Consider the following 27,872-nt stretch of genomic DNA (forward strand, 5'->3'; position numbering starts at 1 on the left):
AGATGTTGGCGGTTGTTATTGCTGTTGTGGATTAATCACTCAGCAAATTAAGGGGGGGGGGTTAGAATTTAATAATGAAATTTTGCAATAAGATTTATCAGTCGCCAATTCAAATTCTGGATGAATTTCGCTACTCCAGAAACGATTTTTCCCACTTGCCGCTGCAACACTGCTTCCGCTCGTGACGAATGGTGGGAGCCAGCTTGTCATTAGGGTTGCCACCCCTTCGTCTTTTCGGTCGATCATGCAATTTGTCTGTGCAAGAGCACACACCTGGGAGTTCCGTGTCTATGACACTTTTTTTCCTTCTTATTTTAAGCCTTGTTTTCTGCATCTGTCGGCTAATGATAAATGGTTTATCAAGTATAAAATGGTCAGTATTCGGAAAATTACTTTTTAAAAGTAACTGTGTTACAGTCACTGGTGCTTGAAAAGTAACTAAGTTAATTTAACAGTTACTTTCCGCTGATAATTGTTTTGCAAACAAATATGATTAATTGTAATACAATAAATATACTTGTATGAAGACTTGCACTTGCTTTATTTATTCTTCTGGCACATAATATAAGACTTCAAACATTTATATTATTACAACAAATACAATGATGGAACAAGGGGTCATGTTTGTTTGAATGAACATTCACTTTCTTGTACTTTCTGTAAGTACGTTAAAACAAGTAACTACTTACTATCATACTTAGAGGATACCTGGGCAGAACGGGGTACGTATCTTTCAATGTTAATAAAAATTACCCTATTAAATTTGAAACTATAAAAAACTAGTAGATTTCTGGCACAAACCTTTAATAACCATAAATAGGGCTCGGAAGTTGAAGACCTATAAATTGCCAAAAAAAAGACATAAAAAGACCTAAAAATATCAAAAAAGGCCCTAAAAACGGAAAAAAGGACGTATAAATGTGATCCAAATTAATTAATAACTTCAGTTTTAATTACATATTTAATGAATAAAAAAATAAAACATTCTGGTGGTATGGAACTCACAGTGCGAAAAAACTGAAAGCTTCAAAACAAGATAAAGTTGCCACTTACAGCGCGACCTTCCAGACAAGTTACGGTTAAAGGACCTTGTACCGTACCTGCTTCAGTCGTCCAAAAATGTTTTTCTCTCGTTTCAGGGATGGTTCAAATATATTTATTTATTTTATTTCTTTACTACAGAAAGGATGTTTAAGGGGTGATGAACTGATGATGATTCGAATTGAGAATGGGCAGTAAAAACGTAGTCGAATGAAGGTGAAGTTCCAAAAAAAAAGCTGTTAAGACCTTTAAAAGGGCTAAAAAAGGACCAATAAGCCAAAAAAAAAGCCGAAATAGGGAAAAAAGGACAAATAAAACCCACCTTTTTCTGGCCTACAATGACCCAAAATGAACATATATTATGTTAGGCATCGTTTTCGGACACTAGGAAAAAAAATGGATTTTTCCTCAACTTCCGAGCCCTAACCATAATACATTGACAAACTTTAAATGTATTAAATAAATGTAATTATTTTTTTTAAAACATACAACAAACGATGCAAATTGTGTCTGCTTTTTGAGCGGGGTAGAACGGGATACCAGAAGCGAGGCGTCCGGTCATCGGGAGATGCGGCGATGACCAAGCAAAATAATAAAAATATTGCATTTTATATATTTTAGTGAAGCAGTTAAAATAATAAGTCAGAATACTCGCATATTTGTGCGAAATAAGCCAAGCGACAGCATGAAACAGCTCGAAATACGGAAGAGATTCGCTAATCTTAGCGCATCGAAATGAGGCCCCAGTACTACCCCTCGCGCCGAACCCTCCCGCCAAGTTTCCTATTGAAGGCAATGGTGTTCGTCGGCTCAGCTCATCGCAGAATGGTGCGAATATCTCTGGTCTCTGCCGGTGCCGAGAACAGCCGAACGCTTCCGAACAGGCAGACAGGTCCAACGACCTGTACTTTCCTCCACTCTTGAAGGTCTGGGTCATAACAGGCCATTTTTTTCAGCCCCCATCCCCATGTTTACAGCCACGGCAGGGTTTGTCTGGAGTCATCAAGATTCTTCCGAGTGCTCAGTGGCGTGCTCAAGGAGGGGTGGTGAGGATCATAATTCTGCTTAGGCTCAATATTCTTTGAAAAAAAGAAGAAAGGAAAGGCAGGAAAAGATGGCAAAAAAGTCAGTTTTGCACACAATTCACAAGAAAAGCCCGAAAAACACAGAACTGGATTAACAGTAGGAATGTCCTATTTGGCGCTGGACTGGCTACTCATCAGCTAGTTTTCGCCTCACACGATACTTGTTACCGTACTTGTCGGTGTACTTTTGTTCCAGTAAGACATTGCGCACAGCAGGCAATCTAAAAAGATGCCAGGCAATTTGAAGAACGTTGTAGGAGATTTACTGCTGTACATTTATTTATTTATTTATTATTAAACACAACAGGCGAATGCCCAATTACAGTGTTCTACATTTCTTGCTTTGAGTTTGTAAATTTACAGTTTGATAAGAAATATTATTGTGCGGAAATGTAAATAAACATAAAACATGTCAACGCTAAATTATATGTGTATACAACAGTTAACAAACCGAGTTATAATAATACATGTTAATTGAAGAGAGTGGAATAAAATATCTAACTATTATCTACAAAAATAGCCTACATGAATACATTATTTCAATTATTAAGTAGTGTTGTCCACGGGACGAGACGGGACAGGCTTTTAAAAATTCGAGACGAGACGAGATTGGCCATGTGTCATGAGTCAAACGAATATTTTCGAGACGAGACAGCATTTCCACCAGACTTCCACGAGACGAGACAGGCCAAAGTCTCGTCTCGTGGGCAACACTAATTAAGTACAATGCACAACGTATTTATCTTTACACTCAGTATTTCAGATCTTTACCACCATGTACAATATATATAAGATACTGATATAATATATTATAAATTACATAAAATATGGAAATAAAATAAACACAGTATAAATCAAGGATAGAAGTTATTTACATTAAAGAAATATATTAATTATGTGTGTAATAAATGACCTGTAAATAATTGACACACTAGAAAGTACGTACATATATGTAATTGAGTATAAACTACGAAAGAAATATATATTTACAAAAATTGCGTTTATGTTTACATTGTTGACATTTATTCTTCCATTCCTTGAATAACTTTTTTGAATGTCCCAATAGGCATGTGAAATATGTCTAATTTTGGTTCCCTTTCGGAACATCTGTTGTACAGTTCACACATTCTCCTGATAGGTGATTTATTTATAATGTTCGATCTTCTGTTACTACAGTAAAAGAGGCCCCCTTTGGATCGTGTCTTGGAGATAGGAACACGTATGTGTATTTGTTCTGGAAGATGTTGCACTTGAATATTATTGTTCATGATTTTGTATAAGAAACAGAGCAATTGCATCTTCCTTCTTTTGCTGAGAGAAGGCAGGTTGTGGTGTTTACAGAGGGAAGTGTATGATTCGTATCGGGGATATATGCCTGTTTCTTTATAAGTGGCGTACCTTACGAATTTAGACTGTAGCATTTCTATTTTATGCGTGTACTTTTTGTCCTGAGGAGCCCATATTTCTGCTGCATATTCTACTTTGCTTCGGACTAAAGCGTTAAATATTATTTTCATTATTTCTTTGTTCATAAACTCTTTACTCATTCTAATTGCGTACCCTAGGTTCCTGTGTGCCTCATTTACGACCCTTTCAACATGTGTTGCAAATGTAAGTTTTGAATCAAATGTAACTCCTAGATCTCTCATCTCGTTAACCCTTTCAATTTTTGTGTTATTTATTTTGTAATTGAATTCAATTTGCTTTCTGTTGCGCGAGTATGTCATCGTGCAGCATTTTTCTATGTTCAGATTATATCATTTATTTCGCACCTTTTTGTTACTGTATTGATTTCATTTTGTAAGGATTTGCAGTCATCAATATTAGAAATAGTCCTACCGAATTTTAAGTCATCCGCGTATAAGAGTCTGAATGAGTCACACAGGTACTTTGGTAAGTCATTGATTAGAATTAAAAACAACAGAGGTCCAAGATTCGAACCCTTGGGGACTCCTCAGAAAACTGCGAACTCTTCTGTTAAAATTCCATTATAAGATATGTTCTGCTTACGGTCTTTTAGATAAGAAGCAAAGAAATTTAGTGCGGGTTTGGAGAGGTCGTAACTCGAGAGTTTACTCAACAAAATATCGTGGTTTACTCTATCGAAGGCTTTGGATATATCTGTATAGATGACATCTACTTGCTTTCTTTCTTCTAGATTAGTTGCAACGAAATGACTTAGGAGGGATAGGTTCGTAACAGTGGATCTATCCGGGACGAAGCCGTGTTGGTTTGCAGATATTACTGGGGATATGTGTGACAACAATCTTTGATAAATAATAATTTCGAAAACTTTTGCGGGCGCAGACAATAAAGATATGGGCCTATGCTCTTCAATGTTACCGGTGCCACTATTTTTGGGTACGGGACGCACTGTAGATGTTTTCCATTTCCTGGGAAATACAGACGTAGCTAGGGAAAGATTGAATATTTTCATTAAGGGTAGGGCTAATAAGCTTGCACAACCTTTTAACACGTAGGGCGGAATGCCGTCAGGGCCACAGGATTTCTTTGGTTTTAACTTCTTTATTGCCTTTTCAACATCATCAATACTGACTGCGTTTAGTACAAATGCTTCACCTACGTCTATCTTTTCGTGGTCTTCGATTAAATTGCAGTCGTAATTCGCGGGCGTGCTCTTATAGGTGGAAAGGAAATGCTGGACGAAGGCGTTCGCAATTGCCACGTCATCGTCTAGTGTAGTGTCATTGTATTTGAGGGGCATGGACGTATTTTTCCTCCCTTTATTTTGGATGAAGGACCAAAAGTGTCTAAAATCGAGTTTTATATAATTTTCTGTTTCTGATATGTAATTCCTGTAAGCTTTTTCAATTTGCCTTTTGGTTATTTTGCGGAGAGTTTCAAACTGTGCACGATGAAAGTTGGTATTACCAATTCCACGTTTCCATTTCTTCTGGTGGTGGGATTTGCTTTTAATGTTTTTAATTATGCCACTGGTGAACCAACTAGGATATCGTGATGTTATGGATTTCTTTCTGTACGGGACCGTGACTTCGAAAACTTTATCAAGATTTTCGTAAAAGATATCAAGCGCGTCATTTACATTCTTTTGATTGGATATTTCTTCCCAGTTGATGGTAGCAATTTCACGGTACATTACTTCAAAGTTTGCTTTTTGGAAATTACGCATGCTAATTGTTTTCTCTTTATTTGTTTTAACATGTTTCGAAACAAAGAATTCGATGCTAAGTTGGGGGTGATGTTCATCCTCCGGTACTAACGTTTCAGTTTCTTTACAGACCGACATGTTTGGATGTTGATATAAAAAAAAAAAGTATGGACTAGAAATTGGCTCGATAGAAAATATGGTAATCAATGCGTACTGAACAAGTTTTTTAACGAACGCTGGTATGAATATTCATTCATACACGAACACGAATCATCTCCGTTACTTTTTCTTTTGTCGAGATGCGAACAAAACAAACCAATACTCGGAAACCACAGACAAAAGCTTTCCTTCGGCAAACTCACAGATTATCTTCATATGGTCAAACTTCTCTCTGATTGGCTGCTCCACAGAATCCAGTCCAGGAAAGCCAGTTACAATTAGAACATGGCATATTGCCAGTGACGTGCGGTGACGTCGACACTTGGGGTAGCAATGAGTGGCGTGCCCAACGGGTCATAATCCCCCCCCCCCCCTTTTAGGGCCCGGTATTCCTAAAAGAAGAACGTCAAATACAGGAAAAATTGCAAAGTTAGGAATGACTACAAAAAATTGTACACATAACTTCCACCCACTTTCGAAAATCAAAAACGATTTGATTTGACTACTGAGCCAGAGATGCCGGGTTAGAATCTTGGCTTGGCAATGGGTGATCTTTGTGTGTCCGTTGCCCTTCATCAATTTTATCATATCGTCTTCGCGATTAGCCAAAAATGGCGGAAAGCGAAGTAAAATAAACTAAATCAAACAATCAATCAATGAATGTTTTGATTTGATTAGCTTTTTTATACATTTGTTTAATCGCGCAGATGATGCGACAAAATTAATGACACCCATGTCCAGGTAGGGGTTCGAACCAGGAACTCCTGGTGTTGTAGCGCGCTGTGGTAACCACTCCCCCACGGATGGTTGATTTGATGGTTGATTTGACGTTTTAAGTCCACTTTATACACAGAAAGCCTAATCGGGACTAGACCTAGTTTAATGTGGGATACGAACCACTATATGCCTCCATCGGGTACAGATCCGGTCGGCCGACAACAAACATGTGAGGAAGGCGCTAACCATTCGGATACGTGGGTATCGGTAAAGCAAACTGCATTTTTCCTGAGTAGTAACTTTCAGTTGAATTTTTGAAATACCATCTTTCGTTTTTTCAAAAATTTTGCATTGCTTGATTTCCCTAATTTCCCCATTTCATGATCTCGTTACTGAAGGATCCGGGCTCGAGCCCTGGCCTTTGCATGAGTGTTTATTTGCAACCACTCTTCGCCCGTTTAATTTAATCAACGTTCATCGTCATGGCAGAAATTAGGAAAAGCAATGGAAGAGAGAAGAAAATACAAATAATTTCCTCCCAGTGCATCTGCAGGGCACTGTGAAATCAGGAGCCTAGAATTCTCTGTTTATGATTGTCCCTCACGACTTTCCAAGCTCTTAGCTACTTATTCCGATTAAATCTATACAGCTAGAAAAAGCGATGGGTAATAAAACACAACTTTAAACACACCTTTTTCTTCAATGATATTCATTTGACTTTTTGAGTTCTGGGATACATTTTTCATTTCAAATTTTCTCATTATTCACTGCAGGCAGAGTACAACACATAAGAACAAGAATGCACGCTCGTCACGAATCCCAGCCTGAATTGTTCTTTGCGAGGTCCCTTCATCAATTTCATTATATCATCCATCACCCATCCTCATTTTCGCGATAACCAAATGTGGCAGAAAAGCGAAGTAAAATAAACCAAACCAACAACAAGAATTAGAACGAGCGTTCACTTTCCCAAATAAATAAATCCGTATTTATGATTGTTTAGCTTATCCATTTTTTTATTGGAGGCCAAGAGATTAGTATATTTTAATAAAACACTACTAAAACGAGAGCAAGAGAGAGTGTGAGCACATATTTGTTATTTAACCATTATATATTCCATATTTTAAAAAAAAGCATAAAATTTTGTCTGCACATAAGACGTTCCAATTTCATAAATGATAAAAGCACATCCCATATTATACATACATATTGTACAACGTGTAAAAAGTAGTGTAAATACAGAAGACAGAAGTACTGCAGAAAAATTTCCTCTTAGTTCTTTAGAGGATTTACAAAGGAAGCGAAGGGAATCCAATCCCCTATCTGTCCTATAGGAGATAGACTGGAGGACCTGAAAGCACGGGCTTTCAACCATGGGAGCGGGGGCGAGGGGGCATGGGAGGTAGAGGCAGAAATCTTCCCTTTCCCTTCGAAAACCCGTTTCTACCTGGAACTGTGAGGCGGAGAAAGAGCGAGCTAGGCCGCTGAACGCACCGAGGGACGAGAAGCGCGTGAAAAAAGTGTTGCATATAAACTGTGGCTTCAACAAAACAATAAAGATTGTGATTTGAAAATAATTAGAGATTTGAGATTGATTGATCTATCTCTGCTAGACTAGCTACTCCTCAGTGCACGTCACTGCATATTGCTCAAAAACAATCAAGGAGTCAGCCAGGCAGCCATCGCTTCAGGTCAGGTAGCTAGTTCAGCGCCAACTAACTGGAAATTCAGTTCGTGTGATTCGGCCTTTAGTACAGCTTCGTCGTCATCACTGTCTATACCAGCACACGAATTGTGTGACCCCTTCTTATATAGAACACACGATACCCAGTCTTCCACCGAAATAGTCTGTGCATGCCTATGATGCAGTTCGCAGAATAATCACGTCACGTTTTCTAGATACAGCATTTTTGATATCCTACATAACCTCGTACATACAACACAGTTTCAAACGCGTAATTTCCCCCTCAATTATCAATTATTTATAATTGATAATTGAACTTACAAGAGAACATAACTACCAATTATCTGCTGTCTAATTTAAGACTAGCATTCAGATCACACTCTATTCACATAGAAATTTTGAAATCCAGAGAATATCTTTGCGTATCCATGTTTCAGACCCATACGATTGATTGATTGATTGTTTTATTTTACTTCGCTTTTTGTGCCACTTTTGGCTAATTTGCGAAGATGAGGATTAGTGATGATATGATGAAACTGATGAATGGACACTCACAAACATCAATGCCCAGGCCAGGATTCGAACCCGGGACCCCTGGCACAGACCCATGCGAGTTACAGAAAAACTTGTGTAGATATTAGTGCGTCATTTTTTTGGTGCATTTTCAAAATGATGGATTTCAAACTTGGATGTCTTCTTCAAATTTATAGGCCCAGAAAATCTAAATTTTGACCCTAAAATCAAGTTTTAAGACCAGCTGGAACCAAATATAAGGCAAAGTCATTACGTGAATGCGCTATTTTCCAAAGTGGCAAACAGAGTATTTAGATTCAAAATTAGATGGCTTTTTCGAATTCCTAGACCCCGAAAAGCTACGTTTTCACTGTAAATTCGAATTTTTGACCAACTGGATCAAAGAATAAATCACACTAATTGTGAACGTGCCTTCGATTCAACGAAACCACTTCAAGCCCGAAACCGATCACCGCAGGTGTTCCACAGGGATATTTCACCCTTATTATACGCCCTGTACACTGCTGACATGCCAGCACCGCCCTCGGTCACCCTCGCAGTATTTGCAGACGACACGGCAATATTTTCCTCCAGTGTTAACAGGATCTACAGTGAAATCTTAATGCAAAGATACCTTCGCCTCTACGAACGATGGACAACGAAGTGGCGAATAAAGGCCAACCCAGAAAAGTTCAGTGGTGGTCTTCACTAAGAACACGACACGCTTCAACTCACAACTCACACTTCATTAACGTAACGTACCCCAGGCAGATTCAGCCAAATATCTGGGCATCACACTGGACCACGGCCTCACTTTCGGAAAACACCTGAAAGATACAGCACAAAAAGGAACACAGCGCATCGGACAACTGTTCCCGGTTCTCCGCAGCCAGATTCTAGCGCACCATACTGTCATTCTGAATATCCACATTGGAGACATATTTACATTTTGTTCCGAATTCTTAGTTCTTCATGATGACGAAAATTAGTTAGGACCTCTCCGTAAAATTAAGTTCCTCGTGTGATTTCGGTGTGAACTTCCCACACATATAAAATAATGCACTTGTGTGACTTGCACAACCACGGATTCCAGATGTTGCCATGGGGTTATTGCATCACAGTTGATAATGCCACCACTCTGCCAACGAACAGATGACAGTTCTGTCCCCTTACTACCTCCATACGGACAAGAAAAAATGATAATTCAATGCATTATCCAAGTAATATTTAAAAACTTAACACATTTTTCTGCCCCTCGGGAAATCTCTCTCTCTCTCTCTCTCTCTCTCTCTCTCTCTCTCTCTCTCTCTCTCTCTCCCTCCCTCCCTCCCTCTCCCCCCTGTCATCACTGGTTTCTGGCGCCGTGGTTGTGTTGTTCATAAAAGGGGCCTAAAAGTTGAGGCCGAAACTTAGCAACAAGATTTCCTGTTCCCGTGCAGAGTTCCATAACGATATCTCTTTTAAAAAAAGTTAAGTCAATCAAGACAAAATTCCCTGACATTTCCCTGACTTTTTTTGACACCTCAAATTCCCTGACGTTTCCCGGTTTTCCAGATTTTCCAGGTCTGTCGCCACCCTGACTTTACATTGTGCATTTAAAATACTGAACTCTTACTACCCTTATCAGTCAGAAATGCAGGCGAAAATGAGACTGCAAAATTCCCAACTAGTAAATTCAATATTTCTCGCAAAAGAAACACTGCAATAGCACCCAGTCGCCTCACACAAAGACTATGACGCTATGGTGACATAAGACCTATTCTTTACGCTTACTGCTGCTCTAGTGCAACATTTGGTTGGTGAGAACAGTGGGATCCGATATTCGGGCACTATCAGATAATCGAGCTCCTGTCCTTATTATATGCACACGCACACACACACACACGCATGCACGCACACATGCTCTTTTAAAAAGGAGAATTAATGTCAAATTTTGGTTATAAGATAATTTGTATCAATAGCAGTAATGCAGTGTAAATACGATTCAAATATAATAGCATATATGACTTTAATGAATTCATTCATTCATTCCTTTATTTGGAACCTAACAGCTTTTATGCCGTTTTTTGTCCATAACAATACACACACAATTGTTTTACAATAAAATTATCAGTCCATCCCCCCTATTTTACACATATTAGATTTTTTTTTTTTAAGAACATTTTGCTTTTTACAATTGTATGTTACACTTCCTTAAAAATGATAACAAACTATAACCAATTCTCACATCTGGATTAACAACTAAACTTAACAAATTTGTTGGAAACTGAACCTTTATATTATTTAAAGTTTTATACAAGATATTTCTCTCTCTATTATATTTTGAGCATTCCAGTATTATATGTTGTGCATCTGCACTTTCCCAGCCACATTCACATTTCTTATTGTTCGTTATTCCAATTTTGCATAAATGTTGCCTAGTACACAAATGGCCCGTTCTCAGTCTATTAATTAATACAATTACATTTCTTGTAGCACTTACATGATGAAACCATGGTTTTTGTATTTTGAATTCAGCAAATGGCCTGTATGATTCTCCAACTGTTGTAAGTTCATTTCGACACCAATCAAACCATTCATTCAGAATTTTCTTCTTTACTCTAGGGAGAAGATCCGTATAGTATAATGATAAGTTCGTAATATTTGGAAGACGCACTGCTTTCTTTGCACATTCATCTACATGAGAATTACCTGTAATATTGCTATGAGCTTTAACCCAAGAAAACTCAATGGTTTTTCCAGATTTTTGTATTGTTTGAACTAATTGTATGCAATTTATAATATAAGGGGATAATTTGTAAAGACTCTTGTAAGACGATTTAAGAGCCTGTAATACACTTTGCGAGTCAGTAAGTATTAGGAACTTTCGTAAATTTAATTTTTGGACATATATTAAAGCTTGGTAAATTGCGTAAGATTCTGCTGTAAATATTGAACAGTCTTGTGGAAGCCGAAATAATAGGTCTGTTTTGTGTTGTGGATCGTACACTGCACATCCAACTCCTGACTCACTTTTAGATCCATCTGTGTATATGAAATAAAAACTTGGCCATTGAGTAAAATATTCCGATATGTGCGAATAACGAGGGAAATGAATATTATCCAGAGACTGTTGAGGATAATCTAATGAAAAAACAGGCCGTGAACGCATCTGTAGAACATCCTGATATTCTTGACAAAACGAATTATACAATTCTATCCACATAGCAGATTTTTTGTTTGTTATTTTTCCTGTTTCATGTAAGTGTATCATATTTGTTAGTACATTGTTGAAAGGATGCTCACGATATGAATTCACTTTGAAGAGCATATTTGCTGCTAACATCTTCTGTCTACATGAAATGGAACATTCACCCGCTTCCATGTGTGCTACTACGTTTGGAGTGCTGTTCATAACGCCTAAGCATCTTCTCAAGAATTTCCTCTGTATGACATCAATGGAATTCAATTTTCCTTCTGTCAAGTTACACATTGCCAATAGAGAATAATCTATCATAGGCCGAAAATAATTCTTGTAAAATAAAAGCATAACTCGAGGATGACATCCCCACTGAGTATTTGCTATTGCTTTGAACAAATTAAACACTTTTTCTGATTTGACTTGTATTGCTTTAATTTGGTCCTTCCAAGTTAGTTTTTCATCCAAGATGACACCTAAATATTTTACTCTGGATGTAATGGGAATTCTTGTTTTTCGGGACATTGAGTGAACTATTGAAGGTGTTCCCTTTTTACTAAAAATTGTAATATTAGATTTTTCCATTGAAATGGAGAGTTTTTTACTTTCAAGCCACTTTTGCACTTCAAATATTTGTTCCTCTAAAACAGGAAAATCAGTATGAATTTGTGTCGTGGACATATAGATACAGATATCATCTGCATATTGAAGATAATTGACTGTTGGAAATAATTTCCTTTTCATCCCGATCATATATATGTTGAATAACAAAGGACTTAAAGGACTTCCTTGAGGTAAGCCTTTGCAGGCTGAATACGGTCCTCTACTTTCACTGAAAAAGTGGAAATATACAGATCTTTTACTGAGTAACTTCCATAATATCAAAACATAGTTGTGAGGTATTTTTAGCTGTTGTATTGTTTGGATTAGGATATTAATATCTACATTATCATAAGCTGCGCTTACATCTAAGAATGCAGGTAATACAATTCTGTTTCTTTTCAGTGAGTCAAAAATATACGAGGAAAGAGTGATTAATCCGTCTTGGCATCCTAATCCCTTTCGAAATCCTATTTGTTCGAACTGAAATATATTTTGGCTTTCTAAAAACCATTCTATTCTTTTTTGTATCAGTTTCTCAAATATCTTTCCTATAACTGACGTCAAAGCTATAGGTCTATATGATTTACCTACTTGAGGGTCCTTGCCTGTTTTTAAAATTGGAATAATCAACTGTTTGGACCAATCTCTTGGTACTTTTCCATTATTTAAGAATTTATTAAAAATTTGTTCACATCGCCGTTAACGCTACATCTGGAAGGTGATTAATCATAGAATAAGTAATTCCATCCATCCCTGGAGCAGATTCTTTACTGTTACCGATGATTTCATAGATTTCCTCTTTTGAAATTGGAGTTGCAAAACCTTTCGCCGAACGTAGTTTTGATGTGTAACTACATAATTCATTTGGTGTTTCAATTACTCCGTCTGGCACTGTAGGTATGAGTTTCTGAATAAATTCAGTCTTCCAATTTGATTTCAAAGGGACCACATTTGCTGTACGAGGATTTTTGAGCGACCTAAACTTATTCCACACATATCCTAATTTCATGCTTGGGTGTAAATTTTCACAAAATAATTTCCATGATTTTCTTTTTGCTTTTATGCATAATCTCTTTGATTTGGCCACAGAGCGTCTGAATGCTATCCAGTTCTCCGGATTTGGTTGACGTGAGTATATTCTTGCTAATTCGACTCTATGTAGTTTTGCTTCAGCACACTCTTCTGTCCACCAGTATATCTTTGGGAAGTGTTGCTGACTACTTTTTATCACCCTGGGACAGCTCAAGTCCATCGCAGCCGAAATGATTTTTACAAACTCCTCGTATGTAATATTATCAGGTTTTAATCCATCATCCTCTGAGAAATAAATATTTAAAAGTTTAGTATAATTAGACCAATTAGCTTTGAATACTTTCCATTTACGAATAGTTAATATTCTTTCATTTGTTGCATGGCAATAAGCCAGATAAAAATAACATGGATAATGATCGCTTGTTCTCAAGTCCACATCGGCTTCCCATGTAAAGTCTGCACAATACTTTTCTGAAATTAATGTTAAGTCTATAGATGATGGATTACTTCCATTTCTAGGCATATGAGTAGGTGAACCATCATTTATTATAGTTAACTGTTCCGCCTCCATCCATTCAACAAGAGTTCGACCCAACTTATCTGCTGCCTGTCGACCCCACAATGGGTGGTGGCAATTGAAATCTCCAGTTATGATTAATGGAGTCTTGAATGAACTAATCATAGACCTTAAATGTTTCACTGCGATTTTTGCGATGTATAGGAAGATGGTATATAGATCGAGATAACAGTAAATATTTTATTCAAAATTTGCACTTGTATTCCCACTACTTCCACCCGATATTCTCGAAGAATCACTAAATTGGGATTAAATGATATGGGTTGGAATGCCAGACTTTCATGTACAAATATACCCACTCCTTTTCCGCCTTTTTGATTAATTACTGCGTGATATTTTTTTATTTCAATTGAAACTCTCCCATCCCCCCATACTTCACACACACATATAATGAGAGGATGATGCTCTTCTATCAGTTTCATGAGTTCAAGTTTTCTTGAAGGAAACGAGCATAAATTCCATTGAACAAACAAAAACATAATTTTGCATTTGATTACTTACTGATTATTATATTTAATGTTGAGCACCTTCATATAATTCAAGCTCTTCAATAAGTTTCAATAACTGTGAAGTAATATTTGCACAATCGACTAGAATATTTTTAATTCTCTGAAGATTATCATCCACAGTTATGTTCGACGTTAGTTTTCCCATAACTTGTAACAAACTAATCATTATTTGCTTTTGAGAGTCATATTGTGGGATGCTAGTTCTTAATTTTCGTTTTTCCGTTGTTGTCACTGACGTTGGACTGCTTTGGGAATTTAGTAATACATAATCTGGTCTTTCTTGTTCGTTTTGGGTTTGAGGATTGTCACACGACTTTAGATTTTGCATACCTTTATTTTTCATAACTTCTTTACTTTTAAATATCTTCCCAATTCTTCGATCAGCATAACTATTGTTCATGTTGTAAAAATGAGGTTGAGAAGATTTCCACGAATATAAGTTTCTTGATGTCCCTGATTCCTCATCTCTTAGAGTGGCCAGCACCTCATATCTGTTACCTGTTGTAATTGCTGAACTTGGAGCTTGTACAAAGGAAGACTCTGCGTTAGTTGTTTTTAACTCTGGGAAATCTTGTAGTATGTTTGCATAAGAATAATCGTCCCTTTCGGTCATAAATGAACTACTAGAACTAACTTTTCTCTTTGCTTCTTGATATGAACAGCCCTCATATGCTATCACCTTCTGAATTTCTCTTTCCTCTTCCCACTTACTGCACGACCTCTCAGTTGCAAGATGATTTCCTGAGCAATTTATGCATTTAGGTACTGCAGCACATATATCATCATGTTCATAATCACCGCACCTTGGACATATCGCTTTGGACTTACAAACATCCTTTGTGTGAGAGAAACGGAAATAATTCCTGCATTGCATCACAGATTTTATTTTAGGTTGTACCTGAAATATGTTACTGAGTAGCTTTACATGCGAGGGCAACCTTTGTGATTGAAACGTTACGCTGATCAATTTGGTCGGTTTGAACACAAATTCCCCATTTTCTTGATAAATCTTCTTCTTCATTCTTTCCATTTTGATTATTGGAATATTTCTCTCAGCCTCTGCTTCATCTTGTACTTCTTCTAAATTTATATGTAACGGTAACCCATATATTAGTCCCATTCTGTGTAAAAGACTCTTCGGGATCTTGACATTTACTTTATACTTCTTCTGAAACTCTTTGTTCAAGTAAAAGTCATTTGCATCATTGGATGTTAAAAAGTAAACCTTTGCACGATTAGGACCCGATGCCTTAACATAATTCACCTTAATTCTAGCTTCTCTTAAGTGACTACCTAACATAATAGCACTAAAGCTACCAACGTTGTGTTCCACTCCTTCAACAAGCACAATATATGGGCCATCGTGAACAGGATAGAATAAGTCATTTTTATTCACATTGTCCTTTGATTGCATTGTACGCTTTAATACGTTTGCTTTGAAAATTTTTGGAGCATTTATAGATTCCTCTTTTCCACTAACTTTTGCTCGATTTCGTTTTGTGTTCTGACTTTTTGGTTGCTTAGCAACCAATTCAACATCCATATTTTCTCCGTCTTTATTTGAAGACATGTCCTTTTTTACTTCCACTACTTCATTCATCTCCATTTGGACGTCCTCTCTGCTTTGATTAATAATTTCCTCGCTAGACATTTTCCCTCACTTGAATGAAATTTGTTGAATTTCTTACAAGCAGGAAACTTTATCTGGATGGCCCAGAGCCTTCCATGCTATCTAGATTTAACACTGATTTATCTTCTAAATCACAAGATTATTTAATATTAACTTACGTTTCAATAAAAGTATTGTCTTGTAATAACACAGAACACTTTTACAATAAAAACGATGATTAAATCCACAATTTAAGCTTGAATTTGTCTGTAACTATATATTACGCAACTCGACTTTAATGAAACCGAAGATATGATCACAAAAATTATATTACAGTTGTTAAAACAAATTAAATAACTGTCTACAGAAAGTTAAAAGTCACACACAGGGTGGCCTGGTACATGTGTAAATAATGGAATAAATTAAAAATAGATGATTAATTTGAGGAACCATTAGTTTGTAACATTCGCGCAAAAAAGTGTAATGAGAAGTATCAATTGTACATGAAGCTTCATTGAATGCCAGACGTTGTATATTCGTGACTCCACCACGGATTCCGTGCCAATCTTTCTTATGGATCTCTAAGGGTACATTATATATGAGTTATTTGCTCTCCTAGGAATGCTGAGATAACAGTCAAAATGCTATTAACATTTCTTCCGCTCTCTGTCCAGAATCCTATTATATTGAGAGACAATAAAGCGAGAAAAAAAAGACATTATCACAATATAGGTCCTTGCAGAGTTTACGTAAATGCTATTAAACACGAACACCTAATGTGATCCGCGATAATATCTATCAATCGATGCGTTTCTAACGGCAACGTATACAAACATAAACAATATTAGCCACGAAATATGCAACTTTTCTCTTGAACATGTAAAGGCAAACAAGTTTTCCTTTTCCTGTGCAATTAATCATGTTCCTCAAAACTATAATTATTGGACACTATCATCCGAGGTAAGTAACGTCAAGTGTGTTCGAGAATTGCGTACTCTCGACAAAAAAGAAGCTCGGGAGAGTAATTTGTCTTGTGAGTATTCTTCTGTGTTTTTTAGCTACGTAGAACATCTGTTACATGTGAAAAGTTGATCATGTGTATTCGAATGGAGTTACGTGATGTCAATCGCCCATGTTTATGAGTTTCTTGTAATGGTTAATTCCTTGTGGACATTTTGACTTCCTACTCAGGATGATGTCGTTTATTGAGGTGTTACAAGGTACAATCATCCCCAAAGATAACTATTGTCCATCACTGTATTCGCTCTTTTCTCTTCATCATACTTACGGAATGAAATTGTACTTACTATGCAAGAGCAAAGGTTGTTGTCCGCTTATTGGAGATTTTATTTCAATACTTGAAGAAGAAAAGTAATAGTTTTAATTTTACGTGTGAGACTTGGTCATGTTACGAAAGCTCAAGATAAACACAATATGTTGGGATATTTTCTTCACTTTTCTTTTTGCACAGTTTAAGATAAGACTAATATTTGTTTTTTACTCTATATTTTTTTTAACATTCGAATTTAACAGTCGATTTCGATTATCGAGCTAAAATATCGATACACCAATTATGCGATACGTTCCTCACTTGTCGAGTGAGTTGTCTTCCTCCTCCTGCTTGATAGATGGTTCTGTGTGATCTCAAGTATGGTAGTCTTCGCACAAGTATATGATGTAAATGTTTCCTGTCCCAAAACTAACTATAAACACACACTTTCACAGTGTATAGAGGGCATCAATAAGAAGTTTTCTCACAAACGGTTTGCTCGTTGAGGCCTCGTTTCAACTCTAGCAGCCCTTGGAAAACACGATATCTATATTGTGTGTATGCAACCACGCGATACAGGCTCTCGATCGTAACCGGCATTTATTTTTCTGCGGGAAAATATACTGAAAGTGATAATGTGCTGCAGAGACACCATCATGGCAGCAGACACACCAACAAAGTGAAGTCATAGGGTTAAATCATGCTCTCACTATCCATGCATTATGTTGCATTCCCTATTTTATGCTTTTGAATTAAATTAGGCTTCCATACGTTTTGACTAGAAGTTTTCGCTCTCCATAGGTTGGCCATTGTCTTGATATGATAGGTCACCAGTGGCGTGGCGTGGATTTTTAAAAGTGTTACCGGTTATCAGTAGGACATTTAAGGGAGACTTGGGCGCCTCCCCACCTCATGACCCCTCCCCCCAATGTCTTCCAAGTAGTTCATATAATATTAATCTGGCACGTATGCAATTCAATACTAGATTTTGGTAAAGTTATTAATCAGGAAAAAAAATGTTGACATAAGGACTAAAGTGAAATTGCAAACATTGGTTGTTGACACAATAATACGTAATTTGATACTTACAGAAACTTCGAAGGCTACTTATAGAACAGATCAATCCGACTTTGAAAATAGTTATATGATGCTGGGATCCCGGGTTCGAAACCTAGCTTGGGCATGGGCGTTTGTGATGTCTATTCATCAATTTAATCATATCATCACTCATTCCCATCTTCGCAAATTAGCCAAAAGTGGCACAAGCGAAGCAAAATCAATCAAATCAAATCAAAAAACTTCTATGATGCTGTCATAAAGCTAAGTTTTTCATTTGAATTTGAATTTTTGGGTGCGTCATGGTCCATGTTATCCACATCTGAATTCGACACGTTTTTTTTTTTTCACCCGAAAATAGAGTACATGGCTAACAAAAGAGTTTCGACAACTGCACACATCCATATAACCACGGATAGTCGTTATACCACGAAACATTGAAATGTCGGTCATATCCATCAGACGACTTGGTTTTTAAATCGTTCAAAATAGGCTTTGGCCTCCCTTTCGCCACAATTTCGATTTTTTCTGCAAAATAACGAACCGAAAGATTGCTTCAAAATATCTTCTATCGCACGATTACACACACTGTCCAGATAGGTTGAACCCGCCACCTCGGAACTCGGAGCAAGCTTCATTAATTAATTGACAATGCCCGAAATCAACATAAAGACGAAAGACACCAGTGACAAAACTCCCACTGCACAGTCCCTCCCACAAATCGTTGTTTACTTTTGTAACACGTGAAGCACCCTCCTTGCCCCCTTCCCTCTCAGCATCGGCCCTTCCCCAATATTTCCATCGGAACCTGCAAGAAGTCCAGTTCTACCATCTTCATCTGTTTCCTAACTACTCCCACTCCCATGTTTCGCTAAATCCACTGAAATCTCATTTCTGACACCACTACTATTTCGTATATTTTACGTCCTTTGCTACCTTTAAGGCTTTCGCTTTATAGGATAATCGTGACGATGAGGATGCATGGTGAATTACTGAAATAAAATTATTATTTCTTTGTGTATGTAATTATTAATTTTTATAATTATGTAAGTAAAATAATAACAACGAACATTGAAATAACCATTTCTTGCTGAGGATTCGAACCTGCGACACTTGACACTTCAGAGCGTGCTAAGATAACAATCAGGAAATTATGCTTGTAAGTATTGTTTTCACCCAAAAACAGTTCTACCACCTCAAAAACATTGCTTCAATCCGAAATTATTGCATTCCTGCGACAACGTATGTCAATCTCAATCAGTATTATCAACAATTATCACAAATTCCTGTAACCGAAATAATATTATATGTGTGAAATATAGAATTTTAGGTTGACATTTTTAGAAGGACAGCGGACCCCTTGACCATACCCATCCCTCTTCTCTCCTTCTCGCCCACTTGTGCCTCCACCGGGTATCGAACCCGGAATCCCTTGATTATAAGGCGGCGACGCTACCACTGCGCCATCGTTCCCCAGTGTGACTGGACACCTTCAGAGTAAGATAGACCCGACTAGGCGAGTTAGCTCTTTTCTGTAAATTGAATATGGCAACACTGGTAAGTTTCCGGTAAGGATCACCGGCAACTGCGCCGGCTAAACAGGCATACCATAAACCCGCCTCCTCCTCCCGCGGTCAGTCTTTGCCGCAATGCGAAGTCTTTCTTGCGTGGGCTCAGGGCCCTTTCCTCATGTTGCCTGTGGAGGGTACCGGATCAGTCCTCCTCTTCGCTTTTGCCGGTGTCAGAAAAAATGTCAGTCTGCAATGTTTACTTTACGACAATATTACCAGTTTATGTACGTAATAATATATTAAGACAGGTTCTTCAATTTTTTATATTTTGGTATTACCTGCGGTAACAGCGGCAACATGCACGCCACGCCTCTGTAGGTCACACTGTCTGTCAGAAGCGTAGTACAAGTTGTTCGTCTTGAAGTCTTTACTCGCTGTGAAAAGTTGTTGGTGGTGTACGGAGCCACTCAGGCACGTCACCAGGGGATGGGCTGAGGGGCCTAAAGCCCCCCGAAATCCTTCAAATATCAAATTTAAATAGTATATATTGGTAATTAATTTTACTTCCTTTGCAGGATTACACTTTACATCGAAAAAAGTTTTGTGTATTATAGTGGAACCAGATTATATTTTTATATTCTACCATTTAATCCAAATAAAAAATAGATCCACAGCTTCCAAAATATATAGTTTTCTTTGTGAGAGGTAATAAACTTTATGAGTAAAATTTGCCCCTAACTTTTAACGCCTTTTTTTTAACGGAATTAATAACAAAATACAATAACCATGAATTTCCGTACACTAACTGCATAAGAAAAATAATAATGGACAACACTTGTGTTGATTTAATTAAAATGTGTTTATTATTAATAACTTATCATAGTTATGTCAATTATAACTATGGTAATAATTATTATTGTCATTATTATTTCTACTGATCAAGTATTATCAATGGCCTGCCCCTTTTACAAATATTTCTGTCGACGCCTGTGCTGAGAAGGGCTGAGCCCCTTCCGAAATAAAATCCTGGCTACGGGCCTGCCAGCTACTCTTGATTACCGCCGACTGGGTGATGGGAGAGGTTTAAGGACTAAAGTCGAATTGCCATTGGTCCTAATTTTCATTTCAAAATAGAACATTTTACATAATAACAATACAAGCGCGTGTAGCATCAATTAAACATATATTTCTTCTTTGTAGTGACTAAAGAGAAGGTGAAAGTGGGGTGCGAAATCCTGGGGGGCGACAGGGGGATTTTCTCCACCAACCATTTTGGGCTAAAAATCTCCCTCACCAAAAATATCCGGGAGTAGTTAACTAGTAGCTTTATCACACTTACACCCGGTCCACACGGGCGGAAAGAATGCTTAAAAAGTGCTTAACGTCTAAGCATCCATTCCGCATTGTGTCCGTAAGGTAATGCAGAGAAAATGCTAACACTCAGCTCAGCGGAAACTAAAAATACGTAACTTTTATTCAAGTGACAGCAAATTATATTTTGGTGAGGAATGTAAACATTTAAAAAATTATATTTTCACCAAAACAAAAAAGTTGAGCCCCTTCCCTTTTTGGGAGATGGTATGGCTTTTATGTCAGTGTATTTTGAGATATTTACTAGTAACCTTTTTTTAATTACACATCCGGATTAAAGTGTTTGCATGTCGTGTGTTATGAATAAAGCTCTCGTACATGAGTCATGACTTAAATACCAACAAACAGATTTCCTCTCTGCATCTGAAAGCTCAAAAAAGGTTCCTGGACCGTATTAAAATTGATGCGGGGAAAAAAGGTTCCTGGACCGAAACTGGTTGATACCTTATTGAGCTGCACTATACCTACAGAATTGGCAAATCTACGGCCGGTGAGGTTGTCAGAGCAGTTTGTCGTGCAATATGGGACACTCTACAGAGCCAGTGCTTTCCTCACCTCAACCAACGGATGACAGGAGGAACAATGTTGCAAACGGCTTCGAAAATCATACTAATTTTCCACACTGCATATGAGCAATAGACGGGAAGCATGTACGTGTGAATAAACCAAAGATGAGTGGTTCGTTGTACTACAACTACTGAAAGCTCTGCGAAATTTTGGTAACAAAGAACAGCAAATTTCATTCCACGCCGAATCTTTTCTGTTTCTGTCTTTATATTCCTCACACCGAATATCCCAAGTACATGGCCTCTTTTCCACTTCCATAATAAATACTTCTGTGTCTATTTTTTCTATATCTAGATCACCCATCTTCACTTACAAAAACAATGTTTATCAGAAACACAACGCTATAACTTGACAAGATTAAAAACAAGACGCTGCAATCCATTGTTTGCGCACCTCACATCACATTTCCCCACTCCATTGTCTGCGGCGGCTTTTGTTCGCAGTGTTGCAACCTGAAGGGAGCGGAATCGTAGGAGAATTTTCAACGAAATTTGAATGTGAAAGGCATGAATTAGTATCCCCTCACCTACGCTACCTATTAATTACGCTAAATTCTAAATACATTTTGATATCTTCCCTTTAAACCTTAAATGAATTAAGTTATATTAGGGATATTTCTTACCAGCATAAGAGATGTATGAAATAAAACGACAGAGAAATGAAAAATATATAAACGATAGAACTGAGCTCACCTTCTAAATGCTTTCCAGTTTTCCTTCTTCAGTTTCACTCTCCCACTCATCCGAGTCTGTGTCTACCAATGAATCTGTGTCCTGTGTCTGAATCGGCTTTACCAAGTCTAATTATTATCAGTTCATCTACACGCTCGTCCATCTATCTCTTTCAAAGTAAGAATCTTGCAGCCAAGAGTAAAGAGCATGAACATTTCAATGCTTTAGAAAAGAACACAGCCAAGCGTGTTATCAGATTGCACGCATTTTTAAAGGCCGGATTAAATAAAATGAACCGCTGATATAATAGGAGCCTGCATGCACCGTCACGCAAAACAGTGAAAATCGTTTGTCATATTTGTTTTAACTTAATTTTGCTGAGTTGGCACCACTGGTACTCTTAACGCCAGACCAGTGAGTAGAAGAGTGGTGGGGAGGATGACGTAATAGGAAGTGCTCCGCAGCGATCTGCGCATATCGGGACTTAACTTGTCAGCCTATAGAACTCAGCACGACGTGCTGTGAAACAATGCACAAAGCGCGTGACGTGATCATTCAGCCCAGCAGACGTTCCGCTCGTGTGGACGATACCATAAGACGCAATAGAAATAGCAGTCAGCCCAGTCGTCGTTCCGCACTTTGTCCGCTATGGGCGATGCTGACGTTCAGCATCCGCAAGCTAGTCAGTCCGTTTGGCCGATCCTATTACTTCCTTCAGCCATAACAACCAATGCTTAAAGAGTGCTGAAACGCTAAGCACTCTTTAAGTACTCTTTCCGCCCGTGTGGACCGGGGCTTATAGTCAGCATTTTTTGCTTACACCGTGGGAAAATAATGAGGTTTTTCCCACACTATGACGTCATCGAATATTTTCCCACGCTATGACGTCATCGCTACGCTGAGTCAGCAGAAAGTTGACGTGCCTGTTGACCTTGAAGACGTCCGGTGGCGATGTGGAAGAGGGAGGGGGTAATTGACCTGTGACATTGTTTCTTGATGTATGCTAACCTAACACGTGCGTATGCTGGTGTGTGTGTGTGTGTGTGTGTGTGTGTGAGTGGAGGAAATTCGCGCGCAACCATTGTGTAAGATGCAAAGACATGAAGGAACGTGATTTAAAGATGGCGCCGAGGGTGTCGTAACCCGAAAGCTTAGCGGCTAAGGTTATTGCTCTGTAAACAAGGGGTGTCGAGGGTTCGATTCCTGGTAGTCAACATTGATTGATTGATTGAGTTAGTGTTGTAAGTCCGTTTATGCATAGCAAGGCTAATCGGGGCTGGACCTTCAGTTTATAAGGATCCGAACCACTATGTGCCTCCACCGGGTATCGAACATGGGACCCTATGATTACAAGGCACCGAAGTCAATATCGAAATGTCTCGATTAGCCTTGGCGTACATAAACCAAACAAGATGGCGGTGTTCGAAAAACGAGTTGGGTTAGTGGTTAAAGTTGTCTCCTTGCAATGAAGAAGTTCCGGGTTCGATTCAGTATGTAGTTAAATGGAGTCAATTGTTTTTGTTCCCCATTACAAATCCCGATTAGCCCATCTGTGCATTAATAGTCCTTGAATAAAAACAATATGGCGGCCGCGTTTTTGTGTGCGGCGGCGGCGGCGCGGATGATGTTATTATCCGCGAAATATCTAATGTTTTAAATATAAATTGGTAAAGCTAAACTTTAAGGTGTTTTCCGCCCGCGATATATATAATAGTTTAAATATAAAATGGTTAAAGCTGATGTTTCAGTCAAGTGGTTCTGGGTTAATATAAGGAGTTGATTCTTTCTGGCAAGAACCTTGTCCAAGGCCAATTGATACTATGGTCTATTTTGGCAAAAATTAAGCTATATTTTTATATCTTCTGGTGGATTTAGCTAATTTATAGGTGTAACAAATTGTCTAACCATGATATGAATTCTAAACCCTCGTACAAGGGTGATTAACATGAGCTCAAATTCTTGAATATCTAACATGGGAATATTCTACTCTCAGGGTCAAGTGACACTCTGTTGATTGGTTGAGAGTGTACTTAACTTATGCTCCAAACAGGTGACTAGTCTTGTTTGAAAATGGTACTAAGGTGTTTTTCTAGATATGAAAAACTACTAACTACTTGATTACTAGTTATCTTTTAGATACTCTACTTTGCGTCTACCTAAGGTAGTCTTTTAGATATGCATAAAAAATAAAATATAATTTTTACTCATATTTGCTCAGATCTAGTTAATACTACAAGTATGTTAATTATTATATAGTATACTCTTATTTAAGAGTTCAATTTTATAATATTTGGATGTAAATAATATTAACGATCAAGAGAGTTTTAACAACTAAAATTGTTCTGTAACTCTCTCATTCTTCACATCATAAACAAAAGTTCTTTCTGCATTAAGAATAACATTACATAAAGTGTTGTCAGGCAGAGGCTCATGGAATTCACATACAATTTGATATTTGTTCTATCATTGACTACTACTTGTTTTCTCTTTGATGTGTTGATGACAAACATTGGCCTGTGCCCCTTGAATTCACTGGGAGTATAGTATACATCTATGTTTCCGTCAGTCACTCTTTTGTAAGGAGTGTATGCTTCATATAATTTGAGATAGTCATCTTGTGCTATGTCCAGATTATAATTTTCACGGGGGAAAATCTCATTACGTCCATTTTTCAGATAAATATTTTTAATCTTGCAATTATGAAATTTCCTGGAAACTTTTTCCTGTGTGTTTTCTCTCCCAATCTGGAACAACACAATTACAAAATCTGGCATATCATACTGTATACTACTGAATTGATTAGTAGCATCAAATTCATAATGTCCACCAGAGGCTGGTTTTTGGACACACTGGTAAGTGTAAAATCCAATGGGAACTTGTGGATTTTTCAGAATATTTGCTTTGTATTTGAGAGCATAATTAGTTTCGTATTCCACTACTGGTATCCTCAGCTCCAGGGTCTTGATAATTCACTTGGCTGCTTCAGGTAAGGTGTTGGGAAGTGGGAAGTACTGTACCATCTGCATACAAGGTACTGTAACGCATAAGAGCTTCATTATCATTGGCTGCCCTCCGAAAAGTGACCCACAAACCACCTTTCCATATGATGTCCTTGCAGTGTGAGAAGAAACCTGGCAGCAGACGCATGGGGAACAGTACTGAGTGGCTTTTTGTCAGGATTTTGGTTCCTGATTCAAATCCCCCTGCCTGGTAATAGGATGCATCTACTTTGGAGAATTTCAGTGTTCCTATGGCAGTAGAAGTAATGCCTGGATAGTCTACTCTATCTATCACTGTACCATGTTTTCTGATTTCCACCTGAGAGAACAAGTGTGGCACAAAATTATCTACTAGTTTTATATTTGCACCAGAGGGAAATGCCTCACCATTCTCATTTTTTACTACTTCAAATTTAATATACAAATCAGCCCTGTGAGGGTGTACAAAACTGTCCCCAACGTCCAAATATATCTCAATCTCACTATTTGGCTCATTGAGATTAGCAAGAGTACGACGATTGGGAGGGAAAGACAGTAATTTGTAACTCTCAATATCCTCCATGTTAATGGTTATTTTATATATTAATTTCTAGGATTGCTGTTGTGAAGGCACCTGCAAAATCTACTACTTCACCTTTTTCATTGGTTACTACCAACTCTATGTGGTCTATACGATTGTGAGATACTGGAAAATAGATTGTGAGGAGGGTGTGTAGATAATTGGCTCCATAAACTCAGAATTTGGTTTGAAAGTTGCTATAATTCCAGTTTGTTTGTGACTGCCTATGTTGCCATCAGAATTAGTAATCATTACTTCTGCTACATTACAATGTATATTCAGAGTCTCTATGGCCAAGAATTTAGGAATATTGCTACCTATGTGTTTGATGGCAGGCTCAAGTTTTGTATTATTCTCAAAACCCAGTAGTTTACCAAGTGTACCCAGATCAACTGTTTCAGTTGCAGAAACTAATTCCACCCTGTGTGTAACAGAGTTTTGTGATAGTAACACACCTCTAGGCAGATGAGCTTGTAATGTTGATAGATTATACTGATCAGGAGTGATAATATTTTTTTCATTTCCTACTGCAACCCTATAATTGTGTTCTGTGATATTGGGAATAAGATACATACTATAGAAAGCACGAAGAGCTATAGATTTAGGATAGATAATATCCTTGTGTAAGCTGTGTTTCAATACTGAAGTCTCACTGGTAAGATGAAATACTCCCATGATGCTTTAGATGCCACAGTGCTTTCTGGAAATCTTCAATTGAAGGTTTATTTATTCCAGACAGGAAGGCCAGCATTGAAACACATAGGTGGCCACAATTTACATCCTCAAAACCCTGGATACGCTCGTCACTATAATAGAGATTAGGAGTATTGAGATAACTGATTAAACCCAATGGAGGTATTCCACCAAAAGAATCAAAAAGAAAAGCAATATTAGCTTGTTTGTAATAACAGATCCAGTGAGTGCCTTGGTTTTTTAAACTATCCAAATTTACTACACCACACTCTTTTTATATGGTCCCTTGAAGGGTAGGGAATCTGACATCAAAACACCTTTAAAGTGTTTAATTTTCAGTAACTTAATTAAATTTTCAATATCATAGTTGGATAATGGTTCTTTTTCTTATATTTTCTCAAAGCATTAATGCCCTTGCCCTTTTTCTCTATTGCTAAATTATGAAGTTTTTGCTCTTCCAGTTCAGCTTTGTTCTTTTTAGCATCAAGAACTGTTTTTGCTATAGCAGCACTACCCCCTGCTAGACTCCCCACAGCTCCCAGAGCTGCTAGGATGGCTGGAATACTAAATATGAAACCACCAAACCACCAGTGTGTGTCTTTTTTCTGGAACTCTGCAATATTTTTAACTGGGGTGTACTGAGATTCAATTTCATTCCATTACCCTTATTCAAACAAGATTTCTTCTTCTCGTGTTGTTTTTTTTTTGGTAAGGTGACTGTCTAAGGATCCCAGAGATTTCAGATCTCAATAAGGTACTTGGTATACAATACCTTTAGGTTTCATGATGATGTGATGATGGGTATATATATATATATATAATAGTCCACACCCAAATTATTGTTTTGTATTCATAGCAATGGTTGTACCTAATGCTGCTATTTTTTCACCTTATGAAGCATCTTTGCTGATTAGTCATCCAAATGCTGCTTTCTCCAATTTTTGATCAGCCTCATGACGAGCACCAAGATTAGTGTGAGTATTGTAGGCACTATCATGATCTTTACAAGCTGTATCCAAAGGATTAACTCCTGTCTCCTTTCTCCAGTCGCTGTTCTAGTTTAGTCCCTGGACCACAGTATTGGTAACCAGGTAAGTGCATTTCGAAAGGAAGTTTGTTAATAATGTCATTAACTAAACCCTGACCCTTCCAGAATTTGGGAGGTAGAGTATTAATAATTTCAATTAAGTATCCTATGCCTTTACTGTCATTTACAATATAATTCGCAAGTTTAGCACTAATCATAACCACAATGCCTATTTTTTCATTATGAAAATTATTGTTGCCAGCATTTTCCTCTCCTGCTATGACCAACAATCTATCTATGAGTTTTCTTAC

The 27,872-nt window shown here is 37.6% G+C and overlaps 1 protein-coding gene across 1 annotated transcript in view; it reads left to right on the forward strand.

Moving 5' to 3' along the window:
* Window positions 1-16,715: 16,715 nt before the first annotated feature.
* Window positions 16,716-27,872, forward strand: part of LOC145988546 (uncharacterized) — a 193,963-nt gene continuing 182,806 nt past the window's right edge. Inside the window, exon 1 of the mRNA XM_083123468.1 lies at window positions 16,716-16,797. The gene's annotated coding sequence lies outside the window, so the exon portion shown is untranslated. The remainder of the gene's footprint in view (window positions 16,798-27,872) is intronic.

Source organism: Lepisma saccharinum, chromosome 6 (assembly GCF_977018435.1).
Source record: "Lepisma saccharinum chromosome 6, izLepSacc3.1, whole genome shotgun sequence".
NCBI lineage: Eukaryota > Metazoa > Arthropoda > Insecta > Zygentoma > Lepismatidae > Lepisma > Lepisma saccharinum.